This window comes from Tursiops truncatus, chromosome 1 (genome assembly GCF_011762595.2).
Source record: "Tursiops truncatus isolate mTurTru1 chromosome 1, mTurTru1.mat.Y, whole genome shotgun sequence".
Lineage (NCBI taxonomy): Eukaryota > Metazoa > Chordata > Mammalia > Artiodactyla > Delphinidae > Tursiops > Tursiops truncatus.
In genome coordinates this window covers 166,963,358-166,979,151 of record NC_047034.1, presented here as the reverse complement: position 1 = coordinate 166,979,151, position 15,794 = coordinate 166,963,358, and the positions used below count along the sequence as shown (strand labels likewise).

At 45.4% G+C, this 15,794-nt stretch overlaps 1 long non-coding RNA gene across 1 annotated transcript; it reads left to right on the top strand.

Moving 5' to 3' along the window:
- Window positions 1-5,401: 5,401 nt before the first annotated feature.
- On the top strand, window positions 5,402-15,466 carry LOC141276915 (uncharacterized). Its single transcript, XR_012327275.1, has 2 exons — window positions 5,402-5,819; window positions 12,648-15,466. It is a non-coding gene; the product is annotated as an uncharacterized lncRNA (long non-coding RNA).
- The last annotated feature ends 328 nt before the right edge of the window (window positions 15,467-15,794 follow it).

Here is a 15,794-nt window from a genome sequence, read left to right as displayed (position 1 = left end):
ACTGTCCTTACCAGCCCCTTGGGAGGCTCATGTTGGAATTGACAGGGCTGTGCATTTTCTGCTTCCATTGATGGGCTGGGGAAGGAGGACTGCAGTCATTCATTCATTCAACAAGCATTCATTCCTTCTTCTTGAGGAGGGCTCACAGGGGGAAGACGACGTGGATCCTGCCCTGAAATGGCTCATTATTTAGATGGAAATGAGCATATCAGAGTCATTCATTAAACATTTACTAGGCACCTTCTTTGTTGAAAGTTCTGGGCTGAGAGAACAGAGGTAAGCAGGACAAGGTCAGGGAGAGCCCTTGCTGCAGGGCGGAGACGCACACACAGATGCACACACAATGCGGAGACCGAGGTCGGACCCCAGTGGGCTGTTGCTGAGGTCCAAAAGACTGCTGCCATGCCTCCAACTCAACATAAAAACAACCGAGTTCTTTTACTCACGTTTCTCCTGAATACCATGAAAGGAAGCATGGTCCCCACAAGGACACACGTATACAATTTTTAATATTAACGTTGTTCCATTGCTCCCTTCCTTAAAAAATTATGCTTCCAGTGTTGAAAAGTTTAAAAGATACAACACGGAGAATAATAAACAAAACACCCAAATAGCCTCCCTCCACAATGAACAAATTTCACATTTTTGCTTCATATTTTCTAAAACAACTACAGTTCAGGTGGAGGCCCCTTTGTACTCTTCCCAGGGGTCTTCACCACCATGGGTGTGGGGTTATCCACCAAATATTACTGCTTTTCCTTTGGGGCACATAGTAGGATAGCTGTTACCTTCCCTCTTGAAGTTGAGTTTGGCCATGTGGCTTGCTCTGGCCAAGGTGAAGATTTGAGAGACAGGACGATTTCCCTTTGCCTCAGTAACTGGTGGCGCCAGATCAGCCTCGGCCCAGAGCGAGGAGATGTGGAACACAGCCTCTCTGCTGCCCCCTGATGGACATGCAGCACAAGCAAGAAATACAGTCTTGTTACAAGCTGCTGCGATTTTGGGTGTTTGTTACACTGGCATGGACCTAACCTATCCTGACTGATAAAAGGAGTTTGGTGTTTATCCTTTCACTCCATGCTATTATATTTTTATCACAAATATAAATATCCATAAACAATATATTGCATTGCTTTGGTTTTTTAAAATACATGCATGGCTTCTTGCCATATGGATTATTCTGCAACTTGCTTCCTTCACCCAATATTTTCACCCAGTGTTTTTGACGTCTATTTATGCTGATTCATCTATGCTGATTTATCTATCTCCAGTTCATTGCTGCTAGTTTTGTAGAGTATTCAATTGCCCAAGAACACTAGTTATTTATCCTTTCCCCCTCCTGATGGACATTTAGAGCAGGGCCAATTTTTTCTGATTACAAATAGTGCCTCAGTGAACATCCTTGGACATATTTCCAGGTGCACATGTGAGAGTGGCTCTAGGGCATATTCCTAGAAGTGGAATGGCTGACTGGGAGAGTGTGCTCATTTTCAACTTTACCAATTGCCAAATTGCTCTCCAAAGTGATTGTATCAACAGTATCTCTTAAAATTCCCTTTTTTTCTTTCCCCATCCACTGGTTCCACACACTACAACTGCCACACATTTTTCTCCTAAAACCACCCCTGGAATCTCAACTCTTTCCTCCAAAACCCTCTCCTCCAGTCCTTAGCCCCACTCCAGCTCCTACAAAAGCCCAAGAACCAGTCTGACAAGGCCAGAGTGAGGGCAAGGAAGGAACTGAGTCCAGCAGAGCAGAGACCTCTGCATCACAGGAGAGTGGAGGAGGATGGGAGAAATTCTGGAGCCAGGACACGTTAATCATTTGTATGGAGACAATGCTGAATGGCATATGCAACTGTCAGGCGCTCCCAGGGCACTGCAGTATCTACTTCTTCCCAGTGGGTCAGGGAAGAGCCCTTAGACAATTTTCCAAAACAATTTTAGGACAAAGGGCAGCCAAACATGTAAAATTCCACACTGTGGCTGGGCGATGGACCCTCAAGTGTCCTCCACCCAGCTTCAGGGGAAGGCTGAGAGCTTCTATGACACCCTCCTCATGTATGGCCAACAGGGAGTTAGGACATGTTGCCTAAGAGTGCTAACAATTCAATGAATAATTCAAATTTATTTTTTAAAATTTCCAAGTATCAACAATTCAAATCCTTTAAAAACTATATAGACAATAATTTAATTTTTTGAGTAATGATTAGAGTATCAACACCAACAATTTTTTGTTTTTGTTTTCTAAATCATGAAGAACAATCCACTTTTTGAAGATGCACAACGTCAATACTTCAATTCTCTTCTAAAAGTGACAAAGGGGGCTTCCCTGGTGGCGCAGTTGTTAAGAATCCACCTGCCAATGCAGGGGACACGGGTTCGAGCCCTGGTCCGGGAAGATCCCACATGTCACGGATCAACTAAGCTCATGTACCACAACTACTGAGCCCGTGTGCCACAACTACTGAAGCCCGCGCACCTAGAGCCCGTGCTCCGCAACAAGAGAAGCCACCACAGTGAGAAGCCCACACACCACAATGAAGAGTAGCCCCTGCTCGCCACAACTAGAGAAAGCTCGCGTGCAGAAACGAAGACCCAATGCAGCCAAAAATAAATAAATAAATAAAGTTTAAAAAATAAATAAAATATAAGTAAATAAAAGTGATAAAGGATCAGCGTGGCAATGCTCTTTTTTAACCACAATGTCAACAACTTAGTTCTCATCTTAAAATCATTGAAGTGTCAATAATTCATTTTTTTCAACTCTACCTCAACTAAAAAATTTTTTTTGTTAATTCAAAAAGAAAAATAAAAACATGGTCACCTTAAAAAAATTCACTTTTTTAATCTTAAGAGTCAACAATTCTATTATATTTTCTTTTTTCAGAACATTCATACTGGTTATGTTTTAGAAACTTCCACTTTGGGAAAGATTTGTAAAAATCACCCACTTTCCCTCCTCTCTTACACAGCTGCTTCTATCATTTTGATATGCTTCCATCCACTTTTTTTTCCCATCTACTTCTTTTTCTTTCCATTTAGAAAATCTATCACACAGACATAGAAAACAAACTTATGGTTACCAAAGGGGAAAGGGAGGTGGGGGGAAGGATAAATTAGGAGGTTGGGATGAACATATACCCACTACTATACATAAAATAGTCAGCAAGGACCTACTGTATAGCACAGGGAACTATACTCAATATTTTGTAATAACCTATAAGGGAAAAGAATATGAAAAAGAATAGATATATACATATATACGTATAAATGAATGGCTGTGCTGTACACCTGAAATTAACACGATATTGTAAATCAACTATACCACAATTTTAAAAATTTTTTTAAAAAGAAAGAAAACTTATCAACAGTTAGATTCAATGGACATGGACTGAGCAGCTACTGGTATTCTGTGCCAGGCATGGGCAGCGGAGAATGACCTCGACTTGGGCCGGACCCTCGAGATTCTAGTCTGGACGGGAAGCATGGGTGGAGACTTGGTTCATTGTTCTAATGAAGGCCCAGAGTAGTATGGGGCCCAGGGAGCTGGGGTCATACTGCCATGGGAACCCTGGAGTACTCGATGGCCCTCACATCCAAGTGATTGAGGCATCAAGGGACTCCTGTGAAACATGAAGCTGTCAAACCTTCTTTTGTCAATTAACACCAAAGACAGTGCTGAGAAACCTCATTCCCTAAAACCAGAGACTGTCAGAAACTTTTTGAAATCATGTCAGGGAGAACAGAACATTCCCCTCTTGTCTGGTGGGTTGGAGCCAGATTTGACACAGAGAAGCAGCCTGGATTACCAGCCCAGGTGCAGAGCTTCAGATAAGGGGTTTCTGGACACAGTAGTTCTATATTGATCTTAACTTTGTGGTGTCCAAGGAAACAAGACCATGAGTTCGCTTCTCAGCCCAAGTCAAATGTTAACCCCTCTCCACACAGTTAGGTTTGCTTTGAGCCTATCAAGACTGCTTCATTTCATTTCCACCTAAATTCCACCCTGCCCCCTAACCCTATGATAACCCTGTTTCTTCCTTTGTTTGGCTCCTCTGGGTGTTGTCTCCCTGGCTGCAGCAAGTTAATAAACCAACCTAACTTTGTTAAACTATATCTATGTCCCTGCTGGTCTTTATCAGTTTAGCTTTATCATAAAATCCAAGCCTTCTCTGTTCATTCACTTACCCATTTATTCATTCAGTGAACTTTTCCCCAGCCCATGCTCAATTGTATGTGTTGGAAGCATGGTGAGAGGACAGGCAAGGTCCTTGGCCTTGTGGACCTTGCTTCTAGTGGATGAGATAGAATAATGAACAGTCAATAAAAACAGGGTAACAGGCTATAAAGGAATGGGATGGGTGCCTTTAGAAGGGCAGGGCAGGGACTTCCCTGGCAGTCCAGTGGTTAGGACTCCGTGCTTCCACGGCAGGGGGCATGGGTTCAATCCTTGGTCGGGGAACTGAGATCCCACGTGTCGAGGTGTGGCCAAAACAAAAAAAGAATAAAAAATAAGATGGATTAAATAAAAGACTGGATAGATATGTGATTAAAAAAAAAAGAACTGAAGGGGAGGAATGACAATTGGAAGTCCTTACTCAAGTTCAATGCCCCTCATTTTACAGATGGGGAAACCAAGGCTAAGAGGAGGCAAAGGTGGTGACTGCACTGTAGGAGTGAGTGGGAGAAGGGCCCACAGTCGCTAGGGGAGGTGGGGGTAGGGCCATGGCAAGGAGCTCTGGTTCTCCAACCACCAACTCGAGTACCTGGCCATCTAGGAGTTTACTGACCAGTGGTGGCTGTGAAGACAAATGGCACATTTTCCCTTCCCCAGGGACATTGGCTCTGGGGTGATAACCCAGCAGGAGGCACTGAGGTGCCCCTCTTAATTTCGTAGCCCATTCCATTTTGGATAGGCCAGTTGGAAGGAGAACGGGACGGCCAAGTCCCTTCCCTTCAGAAATAAAAGTGAATTGGGAAGTCTGCCTTGGTTCGCATCTCTGCACCTTCTCTTACAGGCTGTGCTATTTAACCTGTGTGCCTTGACTCAAACCAGCTTAGTAAGAATTCTAAATTTCAGTTCTTAACCATGGCAACTGGAAAGTCTGGAAGAGACACACAGGGCTAAGATTCCGCCTCCTACGCACACGGGGTCTCCCCTTGGACAGACTGTCAAAGCTCCACGGGCACATGCTCACTATCTGGGGGGTGGGGGGTCTCTTTGGGTACACGGAGACACCTAACGGACCTGCGCCCTCTGTCCATCTGGAGTGACTCCACGGGAAGCCATACAGACCACTGACAGCCAACAGCAGCCAGCCAGCCAGCCCTCTTATTTTGGTTTCTTTCCTCTGGGTGGTGCAAAGGCTTACGGGTGTAACCTCAGGGTGGGGCGCTGACTCAGCTGCCGGCAGTCTCCAGGAGTGTCTCGATTCCTGCTTCATCCTCTTTCCATTTTGTTGGGCAAACTGCGGCTCAGAAAGACAAAGGCCTTCGCCGCAGCGGAAAACCTCCTAGGCCGTGCCCAAAGCTCCGCACGGTCGGGAGAACTGGGGACTGAGGGAGGCCAAGAGACCAGAACGGGTTAAGATCATGAAGCTGCGGAGCACCGCCAAGGCCTAGAGAGACCGGGCGCCTCGAACCCGGTTCCCCCTCCGCTCCCAGCTTCCGGGTGGGGCGCGACTTCCGGTTCCGGCGGCGGGCTACAAAGCTTGGCGCCGGGAAGCTGGTTTCCCGTTCCTACAGCCGGCGGCGGGGGTTTCGCGTGTCATCGGCAGCCGCCCCGTCCCCCCGCCCTCGGAGGGGCACCTGCGCAGGTGAACTCCCCTTCCCGACCCCTGCGCCTCCCCTCCCCCGCGCATCGTCGGGTGGGAGCGGGCGGCCCTAGGAGCAGGGAGCCCCTGCCCGCGGGGTGTGCCGGCTGCTCGGCCTGCCGTGGCCTTGGGCCCCGCTTCAGCCCTGGAGGAGTAGGACTTCCCAGCTCTGGAGCCACAGACGCGCCTTTTCCGGCCGGACCTCGGCCCTCTGAGCCGCGCCCAGGTGGTGGGAGGAGTCGGGCTCAGATCCCTGCGGAGACGCCGGGGATTTTTGTACTGGGCTGAGTGGTCCCGCCACCTCCTAGCCTTGTGACCTTGGGCAAGTCCCCTTTCTCCGAGCCTAAGTTTGTCAGTGGAAATGACAGTAACTGTCATACTGGGTTATCGGGAGCATTGGATGAGGGAAAGCTGTCGCGCAGTATCTGGCTTATAAAGTTCAACAAATGTAGGGGCGGAGGCTGCCGTTAATGGAGATAACCGGGGCGGTAGAGAGTCCTATCGAGAATTTAACCTGAGTGGCTAAGAGGATCACGTAGAGAATGTGAAACGCTTAGCAGAGTGTCAGGTAGGAAATAAGGGTTCCGTAAACTGGAGTTATTAACTGGCGAGGGTCAGCATTCTGTCTGGCAGCGGGGCTTCTAAAACGGATAGGATTTAGAAGCTGGGTAAATCGTGGAGCTGGTCCATCTTTCAGAGCCAACCTTGAAAACTGGCCTACTGACAATTGAGACTGTTCCTAAAAGTCAAGCTTGTAAAAACTTCTGGTGCTAGGAACTAGACGAATTAGTAAAAGGGTGTTTTTCTAAGTGGATTAGGGGTTTTCACACAGAAAGGGTTTGAGCAGGAGGGGAAAACCTGAAAAGTTTCTTCCTCTTGAGTTGTCGCGAAAGTAATATAGGTGTAGTTAAAAAGAAAACAATACAGAAAGATAGAAGAAAAATGTTTCCCTCTCACTGTTGCTGCTCCTCAGAAGTAAAAGGAATTTCTTTGATAACTTTCCAGGTACTGTTTGGCGATATATCAGGTCATATATGCTTATGCTAACTTTTAATTTCCCCAGATGGGATCATACTACATATACTGATCTGCACCTTGGTCACGGGGTGCTGTGTTATGGACAGCTTTACATATCAGCTCTCATAGGCCTCCTTCATTCCTTACGAGGCTGCATAGTAGTCCACTGAGTGGGTGACAGTACTTTATTGAATCATCTCCCTGTTGATGGCTTAAGTTGTTCCCAAGATTTTGCTTTCCTACAGTGTTTCATCCAACCTTTCCTTGACTAAATATTTCCTTTTAATTGAAGGCACTCCAAGAATATCTCCGTGATGGGGTCTAGAATCAGTTCAAGGCTCCTAGAAAATGGGTCAGTGAATGTTTAGAGAACAGGTGATTAGGAGCAGAGAACCATTTAATTCACGTCAGCTGGTCAGTGTTGTGATTGTTGGCTTCTGTCAGTTGCTGCGCAGGAAACAGATTTGAGAATCTTTGACGCAGGAGAGATTTTAAACATCAACAATTCTGCAATATAGAGTAGGAAAGGACTAATCCTTGGGGGAGGTGGTGTTAATTTAAAAAAGATGATCCTTGTAAAGTGGCTTCATCACAGGGATTATGATTTATGATTGGACATTCCTTGTGTGAAAATTAATATAGTCATTTCTATACTGTCATCTGAAGTCTCTCTCTTTTTTTTCTTTTAAATAAATTAACATAGGATGTGGTTTTCCTGTAAATAATCCCTCTTTGGACTGGGGCTCTAGCCCAAATGAAGCAAAACCTTTTTTCCCAACGTTTCACAGGTATTTGATTTGCCCACCTGACCCCCATCCTCCTTCCTCCCACTACAGCTGGTTTGCTAATCCTGGAGCCGTCAAGCATCCGATGAGTCAGAAATGTATGCTGCTAGGCTTCTGACAAGTTCAATTTCCCATACACGGTGGGAGCTTAGGATCTTGATCTTAACATAAAGGCTTTTTTCCTTTTTTTTTTTTTTAAATTGCCTTAGACTCCATCCTGATGGTAGCTCCTAAAGTACCTTTTAAAAAAAAACTTATTTATTTATTTGGTTGCATCGGGTCTTAGTTGCAGCAGGCGGGCTCCTTAGTTGTGGGTCGCTGGCTCCTTAGCTGCAACATGTGAACTCTTAGTTGGGGCATGCATGCGGGATATAGTTCCCGGACCAGGGATTGAACCTGGGCCCCCTGCCTTGGGAGCATGGAATCTTAACCCCTGCACCACCAGGGAAGTCCCCTAAAGTATTTTAAACACTTGCTATTCTTTCATTCTCATGAAAGAGAGGGAGGGACATGGAAAAGACAGTAGAGTTGGATGTAAATGAACAGACCTTTTTCTCCTGTATTTTAGCACTTCTTCATAATTTGCTTTTGGACATAGCAAATGCTCCATAAAAGTGGCTGGAGGAAGCAAACACCCATGATTTTAAAGATCTCCCCTACAAATCATATGCGTATATGTTTGTATTGGGGGAAAAAATGGATGAAAGGTTTTCCAGCTAGCAAGGCCAGCATTCTTCATTCTTTCTTCTTTGAGAATCTACATCTTACATTTTGGCAAACTATTGATACATTTTCTCAATTGTGTCAGTTGATCCAGCAAGAGGAAACAAAAACAGAATTTCTAGTAGCTTTTTTTTTTTAACAGTTTATTTTTTATTATTATTATTATTATTTTGGCTGCATCGGGTCCTGGTTGCAGCACATGGGATCTTTGCTGAGGAATGCGGGCTTCTCTAGTTGTGGCATGTGGGTTTTCTCTCTCTAGTTGTGGTGCGCGGGCTCCAGGATGCATGGGCTCTGCAGTTGTGGCGTGCAGGTTCCAGAGCATGTGGGCTCTGTAGTTGTGGTGCGCGTGGGCTTAGTTGCCCCTTGGCATGAGGGATCTTAGTTTCCTGACCAGGGATCGAACCTGTGTCCCCTGAATTGGAAGGCGTATTCTTTACCACTGGACCACCAGGGAAGTCCCTCTAGTAGCTTTATTAAGAAACCCCGTTAAGTTTGAAAAGTTGGTGGAACCTAGGTCTGGACCAGATCCATGTGATCAAAGAGGTTTTAACATCCTTTGTTTTTGCTGACCCTGACTTTTCTCTTTGTGCCTAGGAGTCTGAGAAATCCTTTTCCAGGGTTCTAGAATGGAGACTGAAGGGTACCCAGAGATACAAAGAAATAGAGAAATCCAGAATGATGAAATAAGGTCATCACCAAATGAGAGGATGGCTGAGGAGCCAGAAGTTGTCCTGATAGCACTTCCCCAGGTCCAGGTTCCACCAGAGAGCCTCGATGAAGACTCTGAAGAAGACCTTGAGACTGTGCCCCGAGGGAGTCCTCTCAACCCTGCAGCCTCCAGGCAGAGGTTCCGGCAGTTCCACTGTGAGGATGCAGCTGGCCCCAGGGATGTCCTCAGACATCTCCAGGAGCTTGCTGGACAGTGGCTGAGACCTGATATTTACACAAAGGAGCAGATTGTTGAAATACTGGTGCAGGAGCAATTCCAGGCTGTCCTCCCTGAGGAACTCAGAGCTCGGGCACAGAGATGTCAGCCTGGGGTCAGAGTCACTGGCTAAATCCTACTGCTTGCTTCTTGCCCAGCCTACATGTGAGAAGTAACCAAAGGCTCTCTTTGTTACAGGATCCAACTGCAGTCATGGGAAATCTGAACTTCGGTTTTCTTTGAGCTTGCATTTGACTAGCTGTAATAAGAATTAACCAAAACCTTTTTTTGGCTGAAGCAGCTCTATTTCCTGGGACTGTGAACTCCAGAATGAGTTTCCCGGCCCTCTTGTAAGGACAGTCAGCCCGCTGCTTGTTTCTGCTCTGCTGAATGCCTCCTTTTTTGCACTTTGTGACATGCTTTAATATATTAAAGCATGTTTTTATGTATCCAAAGAGGTGATTGCTTCAACTTTAATATTCTTGATTCTTGTTGTGGTGGCATGAATGGAAGCTTCTCATTTGGGATGTCCTTGAAATATTAAAGCTCTGTTTTTAGTAAAATGTCCTTTGATGATTTACCAGTTTAGCTCTTAGTAGTCAGCATTTGAGAAAGGTGAGATAATTATCAGGAGTAGATGTGAGCTCGAGATAAGAACTGTGTGGCATTCGCTGAGCTGGGAAATAGGAACAGGCCTGGCCTTTGTTTTCAAAGTCAGAATTTAAATTGGACAAAGCTGAGAGGGGTAAAACAGGGTCATAAGAGGTAACTCTCAGGCAGGGCTGTTTGATTTGCTCTTTCTCCATTTTCATCACCTTTGTTCTACAGCTCCTCTTCCTGTAAGAGGACTCACTCAACCATCTGACAATTCTGCTCTTCCCGAAACAGAGGCCATCCTGGCTTTGTGTGTGTGTAGGCCTGTACTTTGGTTGACAGCTGAGACAGAGCAGTATCTCTGGTTGTGACAGGCAGAGAGGGAACAGCAGCTGCTTCCCCAGCATGACTCAGTCTTGAGGAACCTTTCTGTCTCTGCGGCCTGGCTTTGGGATTTGTAGATCCGTTCCTGTAACACACTTGGTACCAATTTGGAAACTAATCTTTTGGGATAGGGGCTGCTTAACTCCATGCTGGAACTCATGTTGATTCTGCTGATGTTTGTTTAGTACTTCATGTGCCTTTGGGACTCTTCTAGATGCTAGCATATAAATACTATAAAACCAAGTTTGAAGGAAATGTATAGTTTTTGAGGAGAGGAAGAAGCTATCCAAATATATCATTAGACATGCTAGAGTAAAGCTAGTTTTCCTTTTGGCATCTGGTTTTGAGAGAGCACTAAGAAACATGATGACCTAGAGGGGTGGGATAGGGAGGATGGGAGAGAGGCTCCGGAGGGAGAGGATATGGGGACATGTGTATGCATATGGCTGATTTGCTTTGTTGTACCACAGAAACTAACACGGTATTGTGAAGCAGTTATACTCCAATAAAGATCTATTGAAAAAAAATGTTAAAAGCAAAGAGGAAATAGCTAAGGGAAGTGGCGTTTTAATTGAACTTTAGGAGTAGGAGATCACTGGACAGAAGGTGCACCTTTTGCAAAGAGTAAAATTTAACATTGGCAAAGGAGGAACTCTAAGTGTTGTATCTTCAGTACTTCAGTTTGTTCCAAACATTCTGAAGGTATTTCCTTTAGTCTGCAGGCATTAGGAACTCCTGGTGTTAAGGAATTTCCTGACCTGCTCCAGTTTCTCAGCTGCTTCAATGGCCTAGAATTTAGCATGCAAGTAAAGGACCAGAGTTTACAGGTGGACCAAAAAGTTTTCACTTTGTGGGTTTTATTACAAAACAGCTGAGGTTTCCTGGATTGAGTGCGCTTAGCACTGGTTTTTCTCAACCTTGGCACTTTGGGACCAGGTAATTCCCTTTTGTGGGGACTTATCCTATGGATTATAGGATATTCAGCAGCATCTCTATCCTCTGCTCACTAGTTAAAAGTAACACCCCCTAGATGTGACAACCAAAATGTCTTCAAACATTGCCAAATGTTCCTTGGGGGCAAGTTTGCCGCTGGTTGAAAACCACTGGTTTTAAGGAGGAGAGTTCATCCAGACATGCCACAGATTACCCTCAGGTCCATGGTCTCTTAAGGTTAATGTTGAATTGAGAAAGCTATTGGAAAAGTTGTATGAATTGGGCTTTATGGTTCCTTTTTTCTTTTTTAATTAAAAAATTCTTATTCAATGTTTAAAGGTTTTTACACTTACAGTTATTACAAAATATTGGCTATATTCCCCCTGTTGTACAATATGTTTCCTTTATGTGTTCGGGTAATGCCACTTACTCTGGCAAATCTTAAGAAGCGTTTTGGTAGGAAGATTAATACTATGCCTCCAACTTTGAGAATGTTTTATTGGGATGGTTGACTGTGTGCCAGGATCTAGACTAGATGCCTTCTTGATTCATTTAATCCTAACTCATGTGAGGTTACCTATTCAGGTAAATACACCTGCTTTACAGATGAGAAAACTGAGAACCGGCAGTTAAGTATCTTGGCTCATAAGTGGTAGAGCTAGAATCCGAGCCTTGGATTTCTGTCCCCTTAGCCTTGGGCTTTTTCCATCATGTCTGCAATCTCCTGTGTGCAAGATGTTTCTTTGGCTTTTCTCATCTTTATGTTACCATTTAAAATAACATTTCTTAGATTCATTTCACACAAAAAGTACGAAAAAACCAAAAAGGGTCCAAATGGTAACTCCTGTTGACATTTATTTTTTTTGCGGTACACGGGCCTCTCACTGTTGTGGCCTCTCCCGTTGCGGAGCACAGGCTCCGGACGCGCAGGCCCAGCAGCCATGGCTCACGGGCCCAGCCGCTCTGCGGCATGTGGGATCTTCCCAGACCGGGGCTCAAACTCGTGTCGCCTGCATTGGCAGGCGGACCCTCAACCACTGTGCCACCAGGGAAGCCCTCCTGTTGACATTTTTTAAGGTTATAAAATACATTTGCATGTGTATAGAAAAGTCCAATAGTATAGAAGGGTATAAATGGAAAATTTAAAGGCTCTCTTCCCATTAAGTTTCTTATGCATCCTTCCAGAAAATATAAATTATGTAAGCAGATATACATGCATGTGCACACAAATATGTATATCCCCTCCCCACTTTTTTTTTTTTTGGCCATGCCGTGTAGCATGTGGGGTCTTAGCTCCCCAACCAGGGATCAGACCCATGCCCCCTGCAGTGGAAGTCCAGAGTCTTAACCACTGTACCGACATCCCTGTATATCCCTTTTTATTTACACAAAATATGTTATGCATGTTTAGTATGTATATTTTTCATGTCCAGTAACCCTTAGCTGTCTTTTGCTGTCAACATACAGAGGTTTACTGCCTGCCAATGCAGGGGACACAGGTTTGATCCCTGGTCCAGGAAGATCCCACATGCCTCAGAGCAACTCAGCCCGTGCGCCACAACTACTGAGCCTGCAGCTACTGAGCCTGTGTACCTACAGCTGGTGCTCCGCAACAAGAGAAGCCACCACAATGAGAGGCCCGCGCACCACGACGAAGAGCAGCCCCCACTCACTGCAACCAGAGAAAGCCTGTGTGCAGTAACGAAGACCCACCTCAGCCAAAAATAAAATATTAAAAAAAAAAAAAGCAAGGTAGAGGAGTCAGGTATGGAGTCAAATCTCCAAAGCATAAGTGAGGTTTAGAGAGGTAAGTTACAGAACCAGAACCTCAAACCAGAACTGGCACAATGCCCAGCGCTGTCTCCCAGCAACCCTGTGGTACCAACGCTTTCTCATGGAAGTGAACTTACAGATGCAAATCCTCACCCCAAACCAACCCAGTAAGAGGAGAAGCTTGAGTTCATCTCCATTTCGTCTGGCTCTAGTCCCAGGCCCTTGCCATGAGGTCACACTGCCTGGATACTAAAGAGTAAACCAACTTTAAGTGTTTCAGGAGCCCTGTGGGGGTTTGGAGTACAGTCATTCCCGCTCTCTGTCGCCGCTACCCAAGATGATTCCTGGTCTTCTCCACCCAGTCGACTCGTTATCACCAATACCAGTCATTGTCATTTCTGAGTCAATGTAGACCCCAATTCTAAAGAACCCTAAACACTTTAAATTCTGTGAGTGACAGGGCAAGAGGAGGACAATGTAGAGGAGCTAGCGGGAAGCATTTCTAAAATGTCTCGTGTGTCTAATTTTCCCTTTGTGATTATATTGACTCCAGTTCCATAAGAGAATAATTGCATCTAGTTATTGAAACATGCTCCTGCCAGATGGCTACTGGTGAAAACCAGTGTTCTGACCACAAGGTAATATGAGATTTCTAGCAACTGGCTAGAGCCATGGAAAAATATGTCATCTGTTGGGCAGCTACTCCCTGAGCGGTGAGTGGGTGCCAGGCCCTGGCTGCTGGAAAGGAAGCCAACTCTGGGGGGTGTGGGGGCCACGAGGAGTGCACGAAAACGGTGGTGGCTGCTGGAGAATTCAAGTGTAACTGGCCTTCCTAGGAGCACCACGTGTGGTCAGTTTCCACAGGCAGCACAGTAGAATGCCCTTGACAATGAGTTGACTATTTTGCTAAGCATTTTCCACCCACCACCATGCATTTATTGGCCATTTTCCCTTGGCCCAAAATGCCCCATCTCTACGCCTCCCCTGATCTTTGCCAGCCTACTTCTATTCATTCTTTGTGACGCAGATAGCCATGGTCACCTTCGTGAAGCTGCCTTTGATTTCTGCCTTGAATCAGCATTTGAATCCCTCTTGTGAGCTCCTATAACACCTTCCCTTTAGTTCTAAGTCCCTGTTCATTCAGCGAATATGCATTGTGTACCCAATGTGCCATGCCCTGTTTTAAGTCTCACCCTGGAATGCAGTGCCTAGTTTGTGTCCCCAAGCAGATTGTGAACCCCACGTAGAGGGAATCTCTGCTCTTGGCCTCCAACACAGGACCTGCATGTGACTGATCTTCTAGGAATAGCTTAATTTTTGTAGGAGACACATGGTGGCTGCCTGACTTAAGGGGCTTCCTTCTATTGAACACAACTAGAATTGATGGGAAACAAGCATTTCATTGGGGGCGGGGGAGGGAGATTATTAATTCCTGTTTAAAGTTGGAGATGATGATGAAAATAAGACCCCCCAAAAGAAGAAGGCTTCACTCAGGCTTCACTGGGGTGGCTGGCTTTCTTCTCTGTTCTGTACCTGACATTGCAGTGAGGTGAGGTTAACTGCCTTTGGCTGGCTCTGCTTGAAAGCTCCAGGGCCCCCTTGGTGCCTAGCAACAACCTGACTGCCCAGAATAGTGATTTTGAAGCTGGGTGTGTCTTCTGCGCAGGAAGCCACCAACACCACCAAAGCAGCCAGGGCCTCCCCTTCACTTCCTCTGAGCTAAAACTCCACCTTCAATTGGGGCCAGTACTTAGTGTTTTGGAGCCCTGTCTTAGGATCCAGCACAAATGGGATGTTTCTAGCAAGGGTAACTCCAGCACTTATGAGGTGCGTGATCTCAGACAAGTCATGTCACCTCTCTGAGCTCCAGTTCCCACACCTGTCTTGCTTCTGTCTCATTCCCAGCTAGGGTCACCCTAGCACAGCACCGAAAGCACAGAAATATTCAATAAATGTTATTGTATCTGAATCTGCTTGGCTAAGGGAAGATTCAGTGAGTGACTCCTTCTCAGCTGTCCCTTCGATCTTGTTCTTTCCTTCTGAGCCCCTCTCTCAAACAGCTCTGTCTTCTCATTGCTCCACATAAAATCCTGTTTTTATCTTCCCACTCCTCCCCATCTCTCTCCTTATTGCTTACCTTATCCACAGACATTAAACCTCATCATTGAAAAAATTCCACACTTCTTTAAAAAAACCCAGGTGTTTTAGTTTTTAGGCCAATACTACTGATGTAGTGACCTTTAATTTTTAAGGTTTAAATATAGCACACATCCTGTAAAGTGCACAAATCTTTTGTATGACTCGATGAATTTATCCAAAGTGGGCATACTCATCTAACCACCTTCCAGATGAAGATACAGAATTTAAACAGCTCCCTAGAAGTCTCCCTCATGCCCTTTCCTGGTCATCAACCCCCCCAAAAGTAACTCTGTTATGATTTCTATTGCTCTAGAGTGGTGTTGCCTGTTTCTGAACCGAGTGGAGTAATACAGTATATACGCTTTTGTGTCTGGCTTCTTATGTTCAACATTATGTCTGTGCAATTCATCTGTCCCCTGAGCATCCTGCTTTTCCATGCCTGTGAACCTGACATGCCTGTTCTTTCTACCAGGAATCTTTCTGTTCTGTCAGCACGCCCCACCCTGGCCTGACCAGCCTGTGCAAGTCCTCTAGACTCAGATTAAACCTCGTTCCTTTGGGAAATCTTTCTTGATCACCTCTGGGTTTGAATCCACCTACCAGCTGTATGACTTTGGCCACGTGTTACTAACCTCTCCATTCCTCGTTTTTGTTGGAGATCAGGGTTTCTATATACCAGAGTTCTTGTGAATTTCAAATGAG